The sequence below is a fragment of the Thermobia domestica genome, chromosome 11, assembly GCF_964235325.1.
Source record: "Thermobia domestica chromosome 11, izTheDome1.hap1.1, whole genome shotgun sequence".
Taxonomy (NCBI): Eukaryota; Metazoa; Arthropoda; class Insecta; order Zygentoma; family Lepismatidae; genus Thermobia; species Thermobia domestica.
Window position 1 is genome coordinate 100,774,311 of NC_137464.1, and position 21,561 is coordinate 100,795,871.

At 36.3% G+C, this 21,561-nt stretch overlaps 1 protein-coding gene and 2 long non-coding RNA genes across 4 annotated transcripts in view; 2 read left to right on the forward strand and 1 right to left on the reverse strand.

The window, feature by feature from the left end:
* LOC145664336 (uncharacterized) overlaps positions 1-538 on the reverse strand; it is a 105,909-nt gene extending 105,371 nt beyond the window's left edge. For both annotated transcript variants that reach the window (XR_014127381.1, XR_014127380.1), the window contains exon 1: positions 290-538. This is a non-coding gene — a long non-coding RNA (uncharacterized LOC145664336). The remainder of the gene's footprint in view (positions 1-289) is intronic.
* LOC145664330 (uncharacterized) overlaps positions 1-21,561 on the forward strand; it is a 1,055,818-nt gene that overhangs the window by 89,847 nt on the left and 944,410 nt on the right. The window lies entirely within an intron of this gene.
* The window catches only part of LOC145664328 (uncharacterized), a 353,881-nt gene that overhangs the window by 83,932 nt on the left and 248,388 nt on the right, over positions 1-21,561 (forward strand). The window lies entirely within an intron of this gene.

The window sequence follows — 21,561 nt, forward strand, 5'->3', positions numbered from 1 at the left end:
ATCATTTCTAGCTTCTAATTTCTAGTTGTATTGCAGTAACGAAACGCTCAGATAGCTCCACTCTTGTCTTACGCTGTGCTAACACCATGGAATCGAATCCAGGACCGTGCGCAAAAGGGCAAGCGTCTTACCAAGTACTGTCACAAGAGAGAGAGCATATAGAAAAAAAAAAAAAAAAACATGACTGTTATAATGTTACAGAGCGATTTACAGCCTAGATTTATGCATGATTGATAACATTATTTGTACTATTGATTTCGCTGAGTAGAACAATACAACTAATACTTACTAAACGACGATGTCATCTCCGTTTTATTGCTTTTCTTGACTGAGGCGATATTACGATGCTTCTAGTTCCACACAATTCCGAGAGTACTGTAGTTGTGATCATATCGGACAAGTTATACATAATTTCTTTACGACAACGATATAGCCTACCGTTGTTAATTTCTTTTTTAAAAAGTAAGATATATATATATATATATTGAAGAGATTTGCTATTAGTAATTTGAAAATCCTCTCTTTTCTCACGTTCTATCCGTTACTTACTGGTTAAGATGCTTCCAGTTTTCATGCAATGTTTAATCTCTCATCCCTACACAACCATTGATCCAGCGAAAGACTTTGTTTCCTTTCTATGAGGCTCTGGAGGAGAAGAAATGTTCTCATAGTACGCTCTCCAGACGCTGGAGGATGAACAAAGAAAGGTTCCAGCTGGCGCAGGCAATTTGCATACATTGGAATCAACGTATATAACCCTCTTGCTTACACGTGTATGAAAGGAAGAGCTGTAAATGCGGAATACCAGTTTTTCCAGCTCTGCAGAATATATAAGCGTCATATTGCCTGGATACGTTTATCTCTGGTTTTGAGACCTCTTTCACTCTCTTATTCTCTTCAACACTATCATTCAACAATATATTTTCAACTGTCACGATCATGATTATGATTATTTTTGAGTGCGAAGCTGTAGTAGATATAAAGTAATGTAGATAGCAATGTATTATTAGCTTCTCATTTCAGTACGTAACTCATCTACTATGTGTATATTAATATTTCGAGCATTTTATTACGAAAATATGTCTTGAAAGATGTATAAAAATATTTATATTATATTGCAAAGAAAATTGCACAAATTCGCTGCTGGGAGGTACTTAATTCTACTCCTTGGAAGAAGTTTATTTTTCTTCTTCATTTTCGAGAGTATAGTTAATCAATCTGATTAATCATTTGTTTTATCTGATCTGATTATTCCACCTTCGTAGGGCCATTTATTATATAGCCTCGGTGCCGAAAAAGAAAGCTAAACTCCAACCAAACATGCCAAAATAGAAATAAAGCTTACGATAGGCACGTTTCGTGTTCACTAGTCTAGCACACATCTTAATTTTTGAAAGAAAATCTTTGATTTAATTCGTTTAGGTAGCAACATTTGGATTCTTAAAATAATTTGTTTAACCGAACTAGCCTATGGTAGATCCGAACTTGTTCTCGCTTTCTAATCGAGATGTCCTAGGTTCAAATTCCGTGGCTGGTCACCTCGACTGAAACCAATCTAGGGATATTCTTTAATCCCATGAGTCGAATAAAGAGACGGCTCCTGTTAAAAAAATATATATAAGATATTGCTCATTTCCTTGCAAATTTCCGTCGTCTTTAGATCAATATCTTCAGTCCGAATAGCTTTAGCAGTTCTTAGAATTTAGTTATATTTTGTTAGTAGAAGGCCAACTCATGCGCTATTTATTTGAACACTGTCTTTACAACTGCTTCTTTTGATTGTAGTGTGACCATGTAAATGTTTTGGGATCTATGGCTTACAAATAGGAGATTCTGTCAAGTTGCCTTCACAGCTTCTTTCTCTCTCATACACATATGCATACACTGGCGTATTTAAGGGGGCTTCCGTGCTTAAGCCCAACCCGAAATGTTATTTACTATTTTGAAGTAAATGAAATATCTTGCAGAATATTCACATTTTCAGGAATAAAGTTAGCAAAGTTTCCCCCCTCCCGAAACAAAATCGTAAATACTCCACTGTGCATGTATGTATGTACGTATTCATGACTACCAGTAACTCCAATAAAATCTACATGCATTTTATAAGGATAGATAAAGAACAGTGGGAATGAATAAGTCAAATGTGTTAATATCTGTCTCAGTGGTATTTGTATTTTTAACCTCCTGAAGAATTGATGGGTCATTTGCAGAAATTTATTTCGTGAGATTCCAAAGCTTATGGGGGGAGGGCTCAAATTAAATATGAATGGTGGAATGGTGAGTGCCCACGTAGGAGGTCCACCAGGTCCGGCCCCCCGCAAAAACCTGGTAACTAAACATATATTTGTACACTTTCTTAACAAAATTATACTTGTATAGCAAAGAAATGATTGAATCATTTTGATCTTGCATACCATTTTTGTATTCTTGCTTTCTCTTATAAAAACAATCTAGTTCTAACATTTTTTCTGAGAATATAGGTAGCAGTACTTGCCAATTACTTAGCGTCTTTTCAGGTGCAGAATAACATAGGTCAATGCTATAGAGATGAAGTACCTTGTATTTTTGGACCCCTCCCAAGTGAAATTTCTGGGTGTACGCGTGGGATAAATTATATTAAAATTTTCAAGATCATTCCTAAAATTAGACTAAATTTATAGAAAAGTTAGACTCTGCGTACTTCTTCCTTTTTTTTTTTTTTTTTTTTTTGGTGAAATGTGGGAGTTGCGTAACAGTGGAAGTATTAAGTATTTCAAATGTGCTAAAAGCAGCACCGTAATGGCCATTCGCATATTAGCGAGCACTTTTCGCCCAAACATATTTCCCAACACCATTATTGGCAGGTTACTTGTTGCAACTGAGAAGCTTCGATGTACGATGGTATTCAGCTTGTCTCTTTCTCTTGACGTAGCAATCTTCTGTTTTAATACCTTCCTTCAACTAGTCTCCTTCGCACCTTCCCTCTCTTTCCTTCCACCATATCGTCTAGCACGTCCCTCATAACACAGTTCCTCTTCAGCCAATATCCCAACCAGTTCTTCTTCTTCCTCTTAACAATACCCAAAATTTTTCTTTTTACCCCTACTGCTAATATTTCTAACACCTCATTCGTTTTCCGTTCAACACAGCTAATTCTCTCCTTTTTTCTCCGTGCCCACGTTTCGAAAGCCTGCAATTTTTTTCATTGTTTTTGCGTAATGTCCATGTTTCTGCCCTATAGAGTACGTATTGGAATCAGTAAAGTAAAATCTCAATATTTAATTGGAAGTTTGTTCAATACAAGGATTAGCTAATCGTGGTTGAAAAGAAAAATCTGACGCCTTTAGAATGTACAAATAATTTTGAAATTCATGGTATTTCAATGATCTGTGCCGTCTTGATTTCCTTTCATGCGTTTCAGGGGTAGCCTCCCCAGTTTGGGAAGCAGTGTAATGTTGGATCTGAGAAAAAATATAAAAAGATTACGAAACGTTGATAAGTAGTGAAGCGTGGGGCCGCTCATTAAAAAAAATAAAGGTCATCACTTATGTTGTACACTATCATCATACGTACACGAAGGTAAACTATATTACATTTAGAAACATACATTGTATTTCCGTTACTATTGGCGCATTGTTTAATTTATTATCCCTTATATCCAGAGCAAAATTTACCTATGAAAAGCATAACATTTCTTAAAAGCAAGACTTCCAAGACTCTTGCAAGCAAAACCAAGACTAAGACTACCCAGGTCTTGGTCTTGCATTTGCTCATTATTAGAGGTAAACGTTTCAGGATCTGTAATTTTTCGACGTATATAACTGTTTCAAGTATTATTTTTGTAATTTGATTTCAGAGTTTTTCGCATACTTTCTTAAAAACAAAATTGTCTCTGGAGGTTTTTGTATTACACACTGATAATCTCTTCGAATTGGGATATAAGTAAAAGGATGTTTAAAATGGTGTTAACGTATCCTTTCTTTTTACAATATTTAAAATACTGATGACGTAAAAACGTACACGAACATGTTGTACCCTAACACTCTATTTATAAAATCTGCGCCATCTAATGAGAGCTTAATTAAAGTGATAGGTACCAACTATGAATTATAGATTAAATATCAAGGCTTAAACGATTTCAAATTTACTGCTAATCCAACGAAGTTGTTTCATTGAAATTCACCCAAAGGGTTTGTAATTGAGACGCAGATGTCTACGCTGTGAACTACGTATAAATTTGTAGTTGGACATTTCTTGCTACAGCTTCTAACACAAAAAATAATAAATAAATAATATACTCTACAACATTGATGTCATTAATACTTTCGGCAGTGGCGTATTTACGATTTTGTTTCGGGAGGGGCTTTGCTAACTTTCGGGGGGGGGGGGGGCTTTGCCTGAAAATATGAAAATTCTGCAAGATATTTCATATACTTTACTATAGTAAGTAAGATTTCGAGGGGGGCTTAAGCCCGGAAGCCCCCCTAAATACGCCACTGACTTTCGGTCTCAATTCAAGTAAGAAATACTTGGCCAATGGCGTACCCAAGAGGATGCTTCCGAATCTTAACCCCACAGTTTTCAACAATATATGAAAAAAGAAACATTTATCATAGTAAGATGTGTAGGTCTATACAAAAATTCTGAAACTACATGAACTGGAGAGCTTGAGCCCCCCCCCCTTAATGAAATTCTGGGAACCGGTCAAAACACCCACAGCCAAAACACCCACACTCAAGAAATGTCAAAACGCCCACACAAACGGTCATAACCCCCACACAAATGGACAAATCTCCCAAACACACGAACGGTCATAACCCCCACAGCCAAAACCCCCACACCCAAGAAATGTCAAAACGCCCACACGATCGGTCATAACCCCCACACAAATGGACAAATCTCCCAAACGCACGAACGGTCATAACCCCCACAGCCAAAACCCCCACACTGGTAATCGGTCATAACCTCCAACGGTCATAACTCCCACACAAATGGACAAAACAGCCACAAATAGCAACGGTCACAATCCCCACATAAATGGACAAAACCCCCACACAAATGGACAAAACTCCCACATGAAGAAATTGTCACAACTGCCACACAAATGGACAAAACCCCCACACAATCGGTCAAATCTCCCACACTCTAAAATGATCCTGGTTGTATGTCTTGCCCTTGTACTTTTTAATAACATTTTTTATTCCACTTAAACTAATGTTGCAACTATTCTTCTTGCACTGTTTTGTAATGACAGAAACACTAAAGTGGGCGTCGTAAAGAGCCGCAACAAAGACGTGCAATCACGATATTTTCAGAGTGTGGGGGATTTGTCCGATTGTGTGGGGTTTTTGTCCATTTGTGTGGCAGTTGTGACAATTTCTGCGTGTGGGAATTTTGTCCACTTGTGTGGGGGTTTTGTCCATTTATGTGGGGATTGTGACCGTTGCTATTTGTGGGAGTTTTGTCCATTTGTGTGGGACTTTTGACCGATCGTGTGGGCGTTTTGACATTTCTTGAGTGTGGGGGTTTTGGCTGTGGGCGTTTTGACCGTTCGTGCGTTTGGGGGATTTGTCCATTTGTGTGGGAGTTATGACCGATCGTGTGGGCGTTTTGACATTTCTTGAGTGTGGGGGTTTTGACCGTTCGTGCGTTTGGGGGATTTGTCCATTTGTGTGGGAGTTATGACCGATCGTGTGAGCTTTTTGACATTTCTTGAGTGTGGGGGTTTTGGCTGTGGGGGTTTTGACCTAGACCCGAAATTCTGCGTACGCTAGAACATTTTTCGATCTTACATCAGTATGATGTTGCGCAAGGGTAGCGCGTGCTATCATGTTAAAAGAAAATTACAAAAATAATTCTTAAGGACACGAAAATCCGAGAAAAACTTATGAATATTTGGTATACTTAGTAGGTTTTCAATGAACAACAAAGTAAAAGGTGAAGCAAAGCAGCATGAAATGAGAAAAGGAAATTCTAGTTTTATGTCTCATGATTATGCGTTAGGTCTAAGGGAAATTGTAATAATGATAACGAATGAAGTGAAGAAAGTGAGAGGAAACAGGAAAACCCTGAGAAAATCCATACGCACCTTGCTTGTCCACCACAAAATCCACTTGACTCGAGACGAGATTGAATAAAAGCATCAGATCATTTGAGGGATCCCATCCCACACATCAGATATGAACGATCTATCTCCGAACCACGGTGACCCCCCTCCAAATCTTTCATACCGTCTCGCCTCTTCCACACAAATGAGCAAAGATTTGCTCATTGATTCGACTCAAAAAAATATATTTGAGTTGAATGAAATATCTAAGTTAGAGGAAAATAAATGTTAAATGGTTTTGCTGAAGACCGGAAAGTCGTTCCGGAAAATATTTCTCTTAGGTATTCTGTGGTTCGTAACAAATTGACTGATGAACCGAACCGCTTGCATTATGTTCGTTCCAGTAAATATTTTTTTTTCCAGCTACATCATTGATTACTCTAGTTATCAATGTGAAATATTGTGTTGGGTAGATTGTAGCCACGTGAAACGTGTACAGATGGCACCATTTCATTGTTGGTATATCTGCTATGGTCACCCTAGGGATGGCAGTGACGGATCTAGCCCGGGGCCGGGGGCCCTAGGCCCCCCAGTTTTTCGAGTGACAAAAATAATTGAACCTATTATTTATATATTTTTTTAAAATTTTATGCTAAACTAATGATATACCTTCATAGTCAGGGTTATGGCTGCCCCCAGTTTTTACCTTCTAGATCCGCCACTGTGGGATGGGTGATTGAATCTATATGGACAGAAGAAATCAAACTGAACTTTTTCTATTTTCTATGTTCCGAAAATACAATGTCATTGGTTGACGTAAGTTTTAAGTATTTTGACACCTTTTTCATTTTCCATTGAACTCTATACGAGGAAGTTTTTTTTTCGATGATCTGGTTTCCTCCGTGGAGTATGTGATTCCGAATCAGACCATCATATGATATTGTCTTAGCGCCAGTTGTCACTGCCAAAGTACAAAAATTAATTAGAACTAATTGGGAGGTGGTATGTTGTTATACTAGGCCTCTGTAAATGCAGTGGCTGAGAGCTGCGACTGGCAGTAGGCAACCTATGACAGTTCCTGTAAATGGCCCTCTTCTTGATACGTAGTCAGGACCCTAGTGAAGGATGATGAACAGCTACGCATTTGGTGTGGCATCTTGGCGTCACCTGTTGCTGGGAGCTGTGAAGTAAAGATGTCCTAGCCGAACCAAGGACCCAAGAAAAAATTCCGTTCTTCGGACAGCGGTATATTGTACAGCGGGGGACACTTCTAAATGGTACAGCCATATGGAGATTTACGGCTAAGGTGTACCATTTAGAAGTGTCCCCCGCTGTACAAATATACGGAATCCTCTTGCTTACTACAGAAATCAGTACGGGAGTATACGTTATCCGCATGCTACATAGGCACTGCCCTTAGATGTTACATCATGCCGTTGCAGGATGTATGATATCTAAGTCTCCCTTATATTATATACACATATGTATGTTAACTTCGTGAGATATATGTTACATACGTCCATTTGTATGTGAGATCCTGACCGCCTATATTGTTTCATACGGAATGTACGTACAGATGGAACACTTATAGAGAAAGTGTTATAAAATATGCGTTTTCAATTATACGTTTGCTGTACGTTAAGTCCAAAAACTACAGGATTTACAAATGTAACATACGATTTTACATACGTCACATACATCTTTTTCTCAGTGTGGCGTTACTGTATGCCCACGGCTGAAATTAAAGGTGTGTTATATATTGGTTTATTATATCATCTAATAGAAAGCATTCAATTATAAATTAAAGTTGTTGTTTCGAGTATATATTCTTCTCTTCATTTTTTATTTAGCTAATCTTGCAATCTTTTATAATCTTTTTAAAAAAATTATAAAAGAAGGTCACAATTTTAACATAAGGTTCGTGATGCTTAAATTACCTAGGCACATAATTAATTGCGTTGCATTGTACATCAATGAGAATTTATCAATATAAAGTCACGAAAGTCATTTTCTCCCTTCATTCTAGCTACCCACTTTTCTTATATTAATAATAATAATGAAGATTTCAAAATAATTTAGTAACCCATTATACATATGAAATGTGCAGAAAGTAAAACTCCTATTGGATGCTTGAGAGATTCCCAATAGTTAAATTGCATTTATTGAAGTATGTTGTAAATAGTTGAGCATTTTAGTAGCACAATGGAATAATTAATTTTGTCTTTCAATCTTTTAAGATTTTCTTTTACCACATTTTCTTTCGCGCCAAATATCATTAAACTGTTATTTTTTTAAAACCTGGGGAAGATAAAGTGTGGGGTTTTTACTACTCTTATTAGTGGTTTTAAAATGGAAAAAGATTAGATTAGTTTAACTAAGCATAATATTTTTTACTATTTAAGTAATAATTTCCAAAGTATCTATTAAAATACATATTTGAAAAAAATAAAAGTACGGACCACCGTTTTCTACTATCCTTTGTCGTTTCCATTTATTAAATTAAATAAAGTAATGTTACAGTTATTTCTAGAACACGTGTTTTAAAAAGATGACCAAAATTGTAATTGGCGTTTCCGGAAAGCTTACTTCTAAGACAAAACTTCTCCTTTTGGATTTTTCCTTAAAATTGCATGTACCATATTGAAGGGTTGTTTTAACTCCATCGTAGCCAGTTTCAAGCCTTTGTTGAGAAAGGGGAATGGTATTTAAGACATTAGCACTGGCCACCAAGTCGAACAATCCCTGTTCATCGTGCGGCTTGAGAGAATTAAAACATCTTCTATGGCCGGCTCTTCCTCATAGAGTCCAAGTCGATAAGCGATAGACACAGGTGAAGCGATAATGGGATCCACTACTGGAGGAGACAAGGAGTCAGAAGAGACTCTTAGCCTCCTAAATGGGACAATGATACGTACTATCGAGCCTGGGAGTGCGTGGTACTTCACCACAATATCTTAGTGCGCAATAGTGAAGTACGATATTGCAGTCGCTCCTACCAGGGAAGAGCTATTGGTGACTCCCAAATTTCAATATCTGCCTGGCGCAGACAAATTGCACCATCAATTGGTACTGATAATTTACGATGTACCTTATCTCTTCTGTAAAGTGAGGTAGGTAGAGATTGGGACTTTGTCGTCTCTACCTGGGGAGAGCAGCCTTCGAGACAACTGCTAAGTGGGCTATTAAGACGTACCCATAGGTCCGGAAAGTAGCTGGTTGGATGTCTGTAAAGTACCTGTTGGGGTTGGTTGAAGGGCTGATAGGTAGACAGGGCCAGGATTTAACCCCCCAGCAACATCCTGGATTCCTGAGGTTCCTGGTTTGAGTTAGACTCTGCCCAACTGTGCTCATACTGTGGGATTCAGTGACTTCGGGCCGTGTTCTGCAAGGCGGAGGTGAGCTTTCCTTATATTGCTCGGCAGTGCAAATAGCGGTAGGGCCCCACATCTTACAAGGGAAGAGAGGGAGATTATATATCGAAGTAGAAGATGGTTTATATACAGGATGCGGCACGTAAAACCGGCCCGTCGTAATACTCTGGTATATTGTGTTTTTGGCAACACTTAAATAATCTACCTTCCTACCAAGAGATGGCGTGTCGAGGTCGGGTCGACTTACGTGACCTGCAGCAGTCACGTGCAGCCGCAGCCAGTGAAACTTGTCGAAACCAGTTGAGAAAAAGGCCTCGTTGTGTTAAGCCGGGTGAGTGTCAGTGTGTGATAATGCCATATTCGATACCCGAGCGTGTTGCCATTGTTGAAGGGTTCATTCTCACTGGATCTTTTGTGAAAACAAAGAATTTGTTTCGGGAGAAATTTCCAGGACGTTCTGTGCCAGCAAAAAGCACCATTCAGGAATTGATTGAAAAATGGCGGCGTACAGGATCGGTTCAAAATGTTCACAGGAACAGACGACCATCTGTCAGCACACCTGAATTAAAGATGCAGGTGGAGGAGATAATGACAAGAAGTCCTCGAAAGTCAACCAGGAGATTGAGTCAACAGGTTCATGCGAGTGAGAGAAGTTGCAGACGTGTTTTAAGGGAACTGAAGTTAAAACCGTACCGGATAAGTGTTGTGCAAGAACTGAAGGAGCCTGACCTGCAGAATAGGGTGCATTTCTGTTCATGGCTGTTGAGCAATGTTGCCAGTGGTTTCTTGGATCCACTAATGCTCATCATGAGTGACGAGGCGTGGTTCCACCTGTCTGGGTACGTAAATTCCCAAAACAACCGGTATTGGTCGACAGAAAATCCACACGCAATCCACCAGGTACCCTTGCATGATGAGAAGATTGGTGTTTGGTGTGCCATTTCCGCCACACGCGTTATTGGGCCCATATTCTTTGAGACGACAGTGAACAGTGACGTGTATATGGGAATCCTGGAGGAGTTTTATACACACTTGACCGAAGAGGAGCGTCAGTTATGTTACTTTCAGCAGGACGGTGCAACATGCCAGGCAGATATGTCTAAACCAGTTGAGAAAAAGGCCTCGTTGTGTTAAGCCGGGTGAGTGTCAGTGTGTGTCACACATCAGCTGCATCATTGTCCCTTGTGCATGAGATGTTTACACCAGAGAGGACAATCAGCAAAGGCTTGTGGCCTCCTCGGTCACCAGACTTGTCCACGTGTGACTTTTACTTATGGGGATTGTTAAAGGGAAGAGTATACGAAACAAATCCACACATAATTGAAGAACTCAAGACCAGGATCCAGGATGTCACCAATAGCATTACAACACAGAAACTGACAAGAGTATATATGAATCTCCTCAATCGTGCTCACATGTGTGTTGAAGTGGGCGGAGGACACTTTCAGCACCTGCTGTGAAGGCTGCTGTGAAGGTGAGTAGTCATATTCAATACATTACATTTCATAGTTAATCATATTCAATACATTACATTTCATTTTATGTGTTCACTTTACGGGCCGGTTTTACGTGCTGCACTCTGTATAAATCGAAAGCACTAACGACATCTATTAGAAAACTGTAATAAAAATTTTCCGAATGCATATTCTATGCGAGTTATATGAATATACAGGGTGTTCAGAAAATCCGTTTCCATCCCTAGAAATCGCAAACGATGAGACAGATAGCAAAATAGGGAAACACGTGTTTGATCATTTTAAAAGTACAACGTATAAAAGCAAATAATATATGCCAGGGCCACTCACGGGGTCCCAGGCGGGGTTCAACTCAAAAAATGCTAAAGATAATGGGGGTCAAATGACATATCGTTCGAAACCTGTTGGGAAATGAAAGAGGACGGAACACAGTTATTCGAATCTCTAAAATAACTGTGTAAAATGCCTCCGTTCAAAATGTCAGCAAAAACATTGTAAAGTCTATGGCCACCCCCGAAAACCTGAAACAGATGTCAAAACAGGAAATCACACGTGTTACCATTTCAAAAGTACAATGATTGAAAGTAAAAATATTTGTTCCAGGTTCTTCCACAGGATCCCAGGTTCCTCCAGACGGGGTCATACTCAAAATTTTCAATTGGCAAACGCGGACTTAAGTAGCACATCGTTTATTGCTGTTGTTAAATGAAAGCAGATGGAACAAGTCTCTACGCTCTACGATAACACTGAGCAAACATCTTGCGTTTTAGTTCTTCTTTTGTAGTCGGATTTTAGTTTAATTCTTGTACTCAACGCATACTGTCTAAATAAATAAAAATATATAATAAAATAAAAGCAAATTAAGAAATAAAGAAAACAAAAGAAAAGACATAACATTTGACATCTATGAGTATAGAACTGACTAGTTAACATATAATGTACAACCACGAACATGAATAAGTAGAGGTTTTAGCCATAAGAAAAAAAAACACTTAGCTCTATTTATTTATGTTTATGACTGTACAATAATGGTACTTATGTTCGTTGTCTGGATTATCAGTTATAAAATGATTCAAACAAAAAAATCTTGCACCAGGAACAACGAATACGTGCAAATGTCTCATAATGACAAATGCCAATTGCAAAATAGAAAGTGAGTGCTCTCCGAGAATCGAAATGAAGATGTAAATTTTGACCGGCTCCCATTATAAAAGGGCAATTTTAAAGAGTCGAGACTTGTTCCATCCTCTTTCATTTCCCAACAGCTTTCCAACGATAAGCTACTTGACCTCAGTTGCCATTTGAAACTTTTGAGTAGGACCTCGTCTGGGACCCTGTGGAGGACTCTGGGACAAATATTTTTACTTTCAATCGTGGTACTTTGAAAAGATGATACACTTGTTTTTCTATTTTTGCATATGCCTCACCGTTTCAGGTTTCTTTGGGATGGCCATAGACTTTACAATGACGTTTTTGCTGACATTTTGACCGGCCGCCATTTTGCACAGAGTAATTTTAGAGAGTCGAAACTTGTTCCGTCCTCTTTCATTTCCCAACAGGTGTCCAACGATATGCCACTTGATCCTCTTACTTTTTGCAATTTTTGTGTTGGACCCAGCCTGGGACCCTGTGGGTGGCCCTGGGACAACACTTTTTGCTTTTATACGTTGTACTTTTAAAATGATCAAACACGTGTTTCCGTGTTTTGCTATCTGTCTCATCGTTTGCGATTTCTATGTGTGGAAACGGATTTTCTGGACACCCTGTATAGTCATATAACTCGCATAATATATGCATTCGGAGAATTTTTATTACAGTTTCCTAATAGGTGTCGTTAGTGCTTTCGATTGGTGTATAAACCATCTTCTACTTCGATATATAATCTCCCTCTCTTCCCTTGTTAGGGGGCCGACCTAGACCTAAGTGCTAAGCAAATACAAGTACACTGAGAATTTGACAAGTCAGGGGATTTTTTTTTTCTGAAGTCCTTTGTAAGGATTCCATGGCCCGACTATACTTATAAGACTGATCCATTAAGAAATCCACCCTCGATGGTGACCAGAATGAGTGCAGATAGACGCTTTTCTTGGTCTGTAGGTTTGTTGCTGTGTTTATTTATACAAGAAAAAAAAGTGCAAAAGAGCCGGAGTTGTTTTTGAAAAAATATCTTAAAAAAAAAAAAAAAAAAAACCTCACTCCAAGAATAAACTGATCCTTGTGGACGTTTTCAGGAGAAACGGCTTGCACTACATTAGATAGGGTTATTTATGATGTATGAACAAAATTGGCTGAACATTTTTTGAGAGAATCGTTCCAAAAATGTGCCACATTATAGGGTTATTACTGAATTTTTTTTTAAAGAATATTGTAATTTATTTGTATTGAAAGTATGAACACATGAAATTATGACTCAAGTAGTAATATTAATTATTTCTGAATATAATTTAATCGGATATGTGCATGTTTTTCTGATTACCGTATCTTGTTCACTATTCAATATTGCATAAAGCGTTCACAGTGACTTGAAACGACAGACATTGTCAGGGAAATTAAAATGGGTCCGAAAAGTTTTTTAAACTTTGTGTCGGTAATAATTAGTATTTATAATTAAAACCGAATATGCAACGGTAGGTTGTCTTGTACAATTAATATTACTACTTGGGTCATAATTACTGAAAATTATATTAATGAATTGTGAACGAAATGAACAGAGTAGTTTTGGATAAAAACGTAAAAAAAAAAAAATAATCCTAGTAGACTACTCTTTGTAGGTTTTTCAGAAGAAATAGTTCCAGAACAATATAATATAAAGTTGTCGAAATATGAAATATGTACAAAAGCATTTTAAAAGTTTTTGAGAAAATCGACCAATGAAATCGTACCTCCCAAAATAAAATTCTTTTGGAACTTTTAATAGGAAATAACTTACCTTACATTATCAAGCAATTAATGAAATTCTTATTTATGACATATGAACAAAATAACCTACGATGTATTCGAGAAAATGGTCCGATAGAAACTCACACCCAAGAACAAACTATCCCGTTGGACCTTTGAATGAGGAACCACTTTCGCTATATTGTAGTTTTATTAATAAAATACATAGATGTTTATGAAATATGAACAAAATCTGCTCGGATATTTCTGAAAAACTAGCCCAAAAAAGCTCACCCCCAAGAGCAGGCTACAACTTCTGGATTTTTTTTTTTTTTTTGAGAAGAAATAACTTACACCATATTATGGAACTGATAATGAAATGTCTATTTATGAAATATAAACAAAAATCGTTAGAGTTATTTTCGAGAATCGCATATTTTGATTTTGCCCTCCTGTAAACTGCCCTTATTTTTGGGTATGGGAAGAAAATTCGTAAAACGCCTCTGAGAATTTTATAAAATCTTAACTTTAATATTCGGTCTAGATAGATTAAGCGATATAGTTTCTAAGAAAGTGAACGAATGAAACGAACGAATCGAACATACATCAAAACGAACGAATGAACGGATGAATAGATGAACATATGTTCAAAAATAATTTTTTCGGCATGTAGGGACCATGAAAGCATTGAAATCTTGAATTCGCACAACATTCTACGCTATTTATTTTACCAAAAGTAAGGAGAGCACAGTAGGGTATAACGTTTTACAACTACAGTGTAGCATCACTATTCTTTGGTAAAGTAACAAACTTCTTCCAGAATTTTGAAAATTTGTGGATCAGTATTCAACAGTAGGGTATTATCCATTTCTCTACCCTTTAGCAATTGAAAAACAGATGTATATACATACGCCAACCCTGTCTTTATACGAATATTTATGTATTTATAACAGTGGTGCCCACCCCCCTCATCTCCATGACGCACCTCCCTCAATTGTCTATCCGTAGGTGTGTTTGTTATTGAAGTTTACAGTCCGTTTTTAGCACGCAGACAGTATGAGACGTGAACGTAAGGTTTGAAAAGGAATTCGTGAAACTGTAATGTTTTCAAACGCCAATACTCTCTCACTGAAAATTTTCGGTTTCTTTAGAATAAAAATAAATTTTAAGGAATAACTATTTCACAGTCACTAAAACAATATGTCATATTGCGACTTCGTACTTTTCAGATATTATATATAAATATTTTTAGTTACTTCTAGAGTTACATGTATGCAAATTTTAGATTAAGTTGTAGATTACATGCGTTTGGTCTATTAACTCTCATGGAGTTTTCAAGCGCACATTTTGATTGCTTTCCATTCTATCATGGAGTTTATACAGGGTGTTAATGAATTATACCAAAAAATCTGTAAGATGTCACATCAAAATAAGAGAAAAAGTTCGTATGGAACTACGGGGGATAGTGTATAGTTTCAGAGGTTACAACAATCCAAAACTGTAGAAAGGCTAAATTTCAACACGCACTATTTCGAATTCGATAAATCGTGGGATAGCGGCCCATATAAACGTAAAACAAGTCATAGATACGAAATCTAGAAATACTTATTTCATCAAAGTGCAGTGGATTGCAGGCGATTCCTTATAAAGTATTATTCCCAGACACTCTCAACAGAATTTTCAGATATAATATGCTCTGACTTTCGCATGTGTATGAAAACTTGGTAAAATACCTATAAAATATACAATTTCCTGCACTGATGAATGTTTCTTGTGTTTAGTTGGGATTACTGTAGAAAATCTGGAGGGATGTTGATTACTCACTATCTGCTATAGCTGTTTGTCTTCTGCATCTACTTGAATGTTATTTGTCTTGGTCGGATACCGTTCACACAAAATTTCATCTTACAGATCAATATGGAATTAAGCGGCCAAAGTTATCCGGTAGCTAATTTTTTATGCTTTATTGTACCCTCAACAGACTATATGAATATGATACCCATTCTATCATTAATTTTCGAACATCTTAACTGTTACCGACTCATATTTTCATTTCAAAAATTTCATTTTTTTTTTTTTTTTTTTTACTGTTTTCCGCAGACGATAACGTCGTCTCTTCGGGAGGGACTTAAAATTTAACTTCAGTAAGAAGTAGAACACATGTATGGGCTCAAGTTTTCTTGATATTAAATACCAAAGAATTGATGGAATAACTGCAATTTTTGCATAAAGTGTCTTACGAAGCTCAAATTATTGCAAAAGCATTGCAAAATTTTATAATTTTTAAATCTACTTTTCTTACATACAATCAGTGTATAATTTATATTGGAAATACAGATCACTGTGTGTGTGCAGGTGTTCCAATAACTTACTTTATACATACCTGACATCTATATGTTACTATTTTGCTCTTAGCTATATAGTAATCTCACATCTAGCACCATAATTAGTTCTTTGATGTAAGATTTGCGCTTGTTTTTCTTTTTAACTATACATTGTATAGTAACTTAACTTCTAGTGGTGATCTGCATTATAAAAGCGACTGAAAGTTTTTTTTTTTTTTTAAATGATGGTTGTCATTCTTTGCATCACTTTGACAGATTGTAACCCAGTGGCGAACATAGCCAGGGGCCGGGGGGCCTAGACCCTTCAGTTTTTTTAATGTCAAAAATTATTTAAAGTTTATTTATATATTTTTGGAAGTTTATAGTAAACTCATGATATATCTATCATAGTCTAGGTTCTGGTCCCCCCCCCCCCCGTAAGTTTTTTTCCTTCTAGATCGTCACTGTCATAACTTCTACCAATAGGAGTAATTCACAAGCCTCCAAAAAAAGCACGTCATGTTTAATGAAAATCAGATTTTATTTATTAAAAAAAAAAAAAATTACCGTGAAACATACTTTTGAAGTTAGTAATGAATTTACCTCTTGTCCAAGGCTGGTCAAACGCAAGCAATGGATCTAATGGTAAATCCTTATTAAGAAAGTACATGCCAGCACGTTTTAAAAGTTACTTATATGGAGAATAAGTACTAGTTATAGTAATACATATAACCAATATTTCTTTCAGAAAAAATGTTCCCGGGGGCAAACTTAGTATTCGAAGGGGCACATATACTATTTTCACACGGTATTATTCTATTTATTATTATATTTTAGGCGTATTATTTTGGTCTTCTCCGGTGGGTACTCTCAGATCTGCTGGGGGCAGTTCCCCCCAAAAGAAACATGCCTGGGAGAAACTCTGCATATAATAATTGCTAGGATTGAAATGGATTTAAGTTTTACCAATACAAAACGATTCAGAGGGAAAATATGTGATATAATATAGAAAGTAGTCTATGTAGTCCACGTAAGTTATATTTCTAAACACACTTTAGTCTATTGTAATTGACTTCTATCGTCTATTGTGTGTATAAAGAAGTGAATGTCTAAATCAGCGTTTCCAACCTTTTTCAACTTGCGGCACACTACGGATGGTACTTGGATTCACGCGGCACACTTATAGATATTATTATTTGTAAATATAAAACACAGTGGTATTTTTTCTGTGATATTATTGTTCTTCTTCTCACAGAGAAGAAAGCTCGATCATTGGTTTTTTCCCCGTGGTAAATTATTATGCTTATTTTACATTCTAATTTAAAAATAGAAAACAATTGCAATGAAATATTGGATTTAGGATTTTAAAACTATGCTTTCTTTTTCGAAAACTGTATCCAACGTTTCACTAAGAAGAAAGATCACTAAATAACGAACAAACAAACAAATCTCTTAGTTTCAAAACACAAATGTAGGTAATTTGTATGCATGTTTGCTTTGTCGAAAGGATTGAATGATATTTTAAAATTCCAAGTTACGAAATAGTCTGCAACAATAAAGAAGCAATAGTAGTGATAACAATGACAACAAATACTTTTTTCAACATTAAAAATGTACAGAAAAGTAATACGGTATGAAACTTTAAGCTGTAGATTCATAGTAGAGGTTCATAGTAAATGTAAATTACAAATATACATTTTTCCTATGTCTTGCAATTTGATTGCTTTAGTATTAATAATTTGTTTCGATTTCCTCGCGGCACACCAGCGGCCCATTCACGGCACACCGGTTGGGAAACGCTGGTCTAAATAAACAAATCAAGAAGCGTGTCGGTATAATATACAAATTGAATCAAAATTTACACCGTAGAAATTAGATTAGTCTCCAAGTCTTGATTTCGAACATGATTGCTAATTTAATTACTGAACTAAACTCTCAATAACTGCATTTAATTAAATAATCTTACCGTAAGTTAGTAAGTAGTTTTGAGCAGCAAGTAAGTAATTCTCAATACCATTAATCGGCATGTTTCTGTTTATGTGTGCCAATTCTAATTTCTGTTAGGGGTACTTTCCTTAAACACTAGCTCTAGTGGTGATTCGTATTTAACTTTTAACAGCAGGTACTGTCTCATGTGTAGTTTTTGTGCTAAAATGGGAAGTTAAACTACAATTAACTAATCAAATATACCTTTTCATTCTTAGAAATCAAAATAGCAATATATCTATTATAGAATTATTTAAAATAAAATTTTCTTTCAATCTTTCTCATATTTCCAAAATTTTAAATTTTACTATAAAATATTAAGGAATATTCAATAAACTCGTAAATATCATTTAGCATGCTGACTTGAAAATAGTTAACAATAAAATTATGACATTTTTAACTTCAAATATGATGAATACTGAAAGACTAACGAACTGGAAATATAGAGCAATCATGATCACGAAAGACTCTAATATGTTTATAAAAATATTGAAACAAAATCGATAAATTTCCATTCAGTGAACTATATTTCAAATATAACCCTTTTTTAAGAGCAGAAAAACAGAATATTAATTGTTAGCAGTATGAAATATTCAGTTAATCATGCTTTAACGAATCATTTTACTCATGTAAAATGTATGAGTAAAAGTCAAAAAGTAAATGGGAATGGCATTTGTACACTCCGTATCAAAAAAATTGACAGCTAACGCCGTGCAGTTAGGCCATCCAATATACACCTTCTTATCCCATAGTAGTGTCAGGTAAAGAGACCCCTCTCTCTCCTCTTTTCTTCTCTCCTATACTAAAATTAGCTAACAACATGAGCGCAATTCTTATTTCAAACTACACATGTATTAGTTTCGATAAAATGAAATAACAGAACCGAGACGAAACAAGATTCATAGGTTGATGTAAGGAGAAACTAAAACACACAATGAAAAATTGAAACCAATGGATGTCTACTACAGAGATTCAGAAATGAGGGAGGCAGAGAGAGAGAGAGAGAGAGAGAGAGAGAGAGAGAGAGAGAGAGAGAAGAGGAGAGGAGAGAAGAAGAAAAAGAAACAGAAGAACAGATAAAACTGTGGAATTCAAACTTAGTAAGAAAAGAACCTAACATTATAAAGTTCCGTTTCCAGAAATCCAACAATAATATAGAAATAACGTTTGTTTTTACATATTTTTCAGAACTATTCGAATATATAGATGATGCTTTAAACATTCGTTGTATCTCTTTCATAATGGATAGCATACTCAATTTCAAGTAGAACTGTAGATCTCCGAGATACATCTAGGATAATGTTAAAAGTTTAACACAGATGCTTTATTTCCGCGTGGCTCGATTGCAAATTCGGTAGTGTTCATTAGACGTACCGTTCCAAAATACATTCTAATAAACCCAGTAGATAGCGTTGGTCATATCCTGCATTTCAGACTACTAACGCAAACTGAACAAAAAAGCAAAAATAAGAAAAAACGAAACGAAAAGAAAAGAAAAGAAAGAAAGAAAGGGGAAAATAGAAGAGTTCTATTTTACTGCTAAATTTCTATCAGAAATACCCTATATTAAAAGTCCAAAGTGTGTCGTATGAGAAGTTACAAATATTGAAAAGGAAAAGTTTATGTTCCTCATAGATGTAGCATGTTTCAAATTTCACAGTGAAAAAACACATTGAATTATAGGATGGGAACAAATTTTGTGTCGAACTAGTATAAATAAAATTTTGTTTTCAAATAACCAAAGAGGTTGCCATTTTCTAGTCTTTTCCGAAGATTTATCTGTTCCGAACATCCAGCATTGATTTCACCTCTTCCGGATATAACGTAATTTGCACAGATATAATGAACACGCTAAGAGCTCAAACGGATCATCGTGTCAGTGGGATGATATTGGTTAGGTTATAGACCACCACTGGGTCGAGGATTCAAATCCGTAGTGACCCGGTAATTCGACTGAGACTCGGTAACCCACAGGATAAAAAAGAGATTTTAATTATTCCCTTGCGTTTAAACAGTATTTCTGTCAGAGATGACCAGGACTGGAGATGTTATTCCCAGAGCACGAAAAACACGACGCCGAAGTTCCCAGTTAATTAGATTCTCCAGACCAGGTATATCGGGCTCTTGCTCCATTTTAACTTTGTAACATGAAGTTCGTTTGTGTGTGGAGAGAGAGAGGGGGAGAAGTGAAAGATGCAAAGACAGGATAGGGAATAGTCAAGAAAGAGATAAAGTTGGACGAATATAAATATGAAACATACTTATCATTACAGTGTATGATCTTGAACGCACACACACTGTTTACTCGAACTATCGCCAGTGATGACTTGTAAGTTCTCCATCAGAATATAAATCTCCGCAGCCATTATTTTATGCCAAAAAATCATACTACCTGATGGGGAATCGAAGCAAGATTTTCCATTTGGAAGTCAGAAACGTTACCTCTATAACACCGATTGCTTTAGCCAAACTTTGTTTAACAAATGGTGTAGTGTTTCTTTCTGAGAACGATAACACGAACTATTCAGAGTGACCCACATTCGTGTCGAATCCACAGTTTTCAGGATCGCTAAGCTGATTTATCACATGAGACTTAAAAATACAAGTGTAAGCAAGAACAGACTTTGTCAGTTGGTCCAGGGAATTAATAAAGGCAATGCCAAAGGCGTTCCTCATCGTCATTGATTCGACTGTAGGGAAAAGGAGACTAAGAAATGTCAAGACACATGTAAAGGGGGTTAGTAAATAGAAAAAACTCTAATTCGTATATAGATATAAAAATGTTCTACTTTTTTTTAGTAAGTTGAATAATATTTAGATTAGTATGGTTCACGCCTATATTGACCTATAAGAAAGAAATATATAAAACTAGCAGCGTTCACCCCGCTTCGCTGGGGTCACCCCGGAACGCAATAAACCTTGTTAATTAGATAATTTTTACTTTTTCGCTTTCAAGTGATATGATAAAAACCATAGTAGATTGCAGTAAATGTTAACATTATATCGCCTGTCATTTATGTTAACCCGCCGAGTGACACGGTCATGCGGGTTGCATATAAATACGTTTATTTTTACCTATGATGAACTAACAAAGGATTTGTACGTTATGGACACTTGAATGGTCAATTATCTCAAGACACTGGTAATTGAAAATTAAAGTGATATGATAAAAACCATCTAGGGTCCAAATCCTAATAACCCCCCAAAAATGAAAGAAATTGGTTCAGCCGTATTAGCGTGATGAGGGAACAAAGGATTTGTGCGTTCTCTTTTATATATAAGATTGAAAACATTTTAATAACTAATGTCAATATCAATAGATAGCGTATTTAGCCTTATTAATTGATATAAATAGAATTAATCGGGTGAATGATAAGTGTGAAATATCTTAATAATCTCTCGTTAACTTCACGGACTACACTGGACCTCGACTATCTAATAAAATCAGACTGATGACTCCAATAACTAGAATGTGGAACAAAGATGGTAAAAATTTCTCTCGA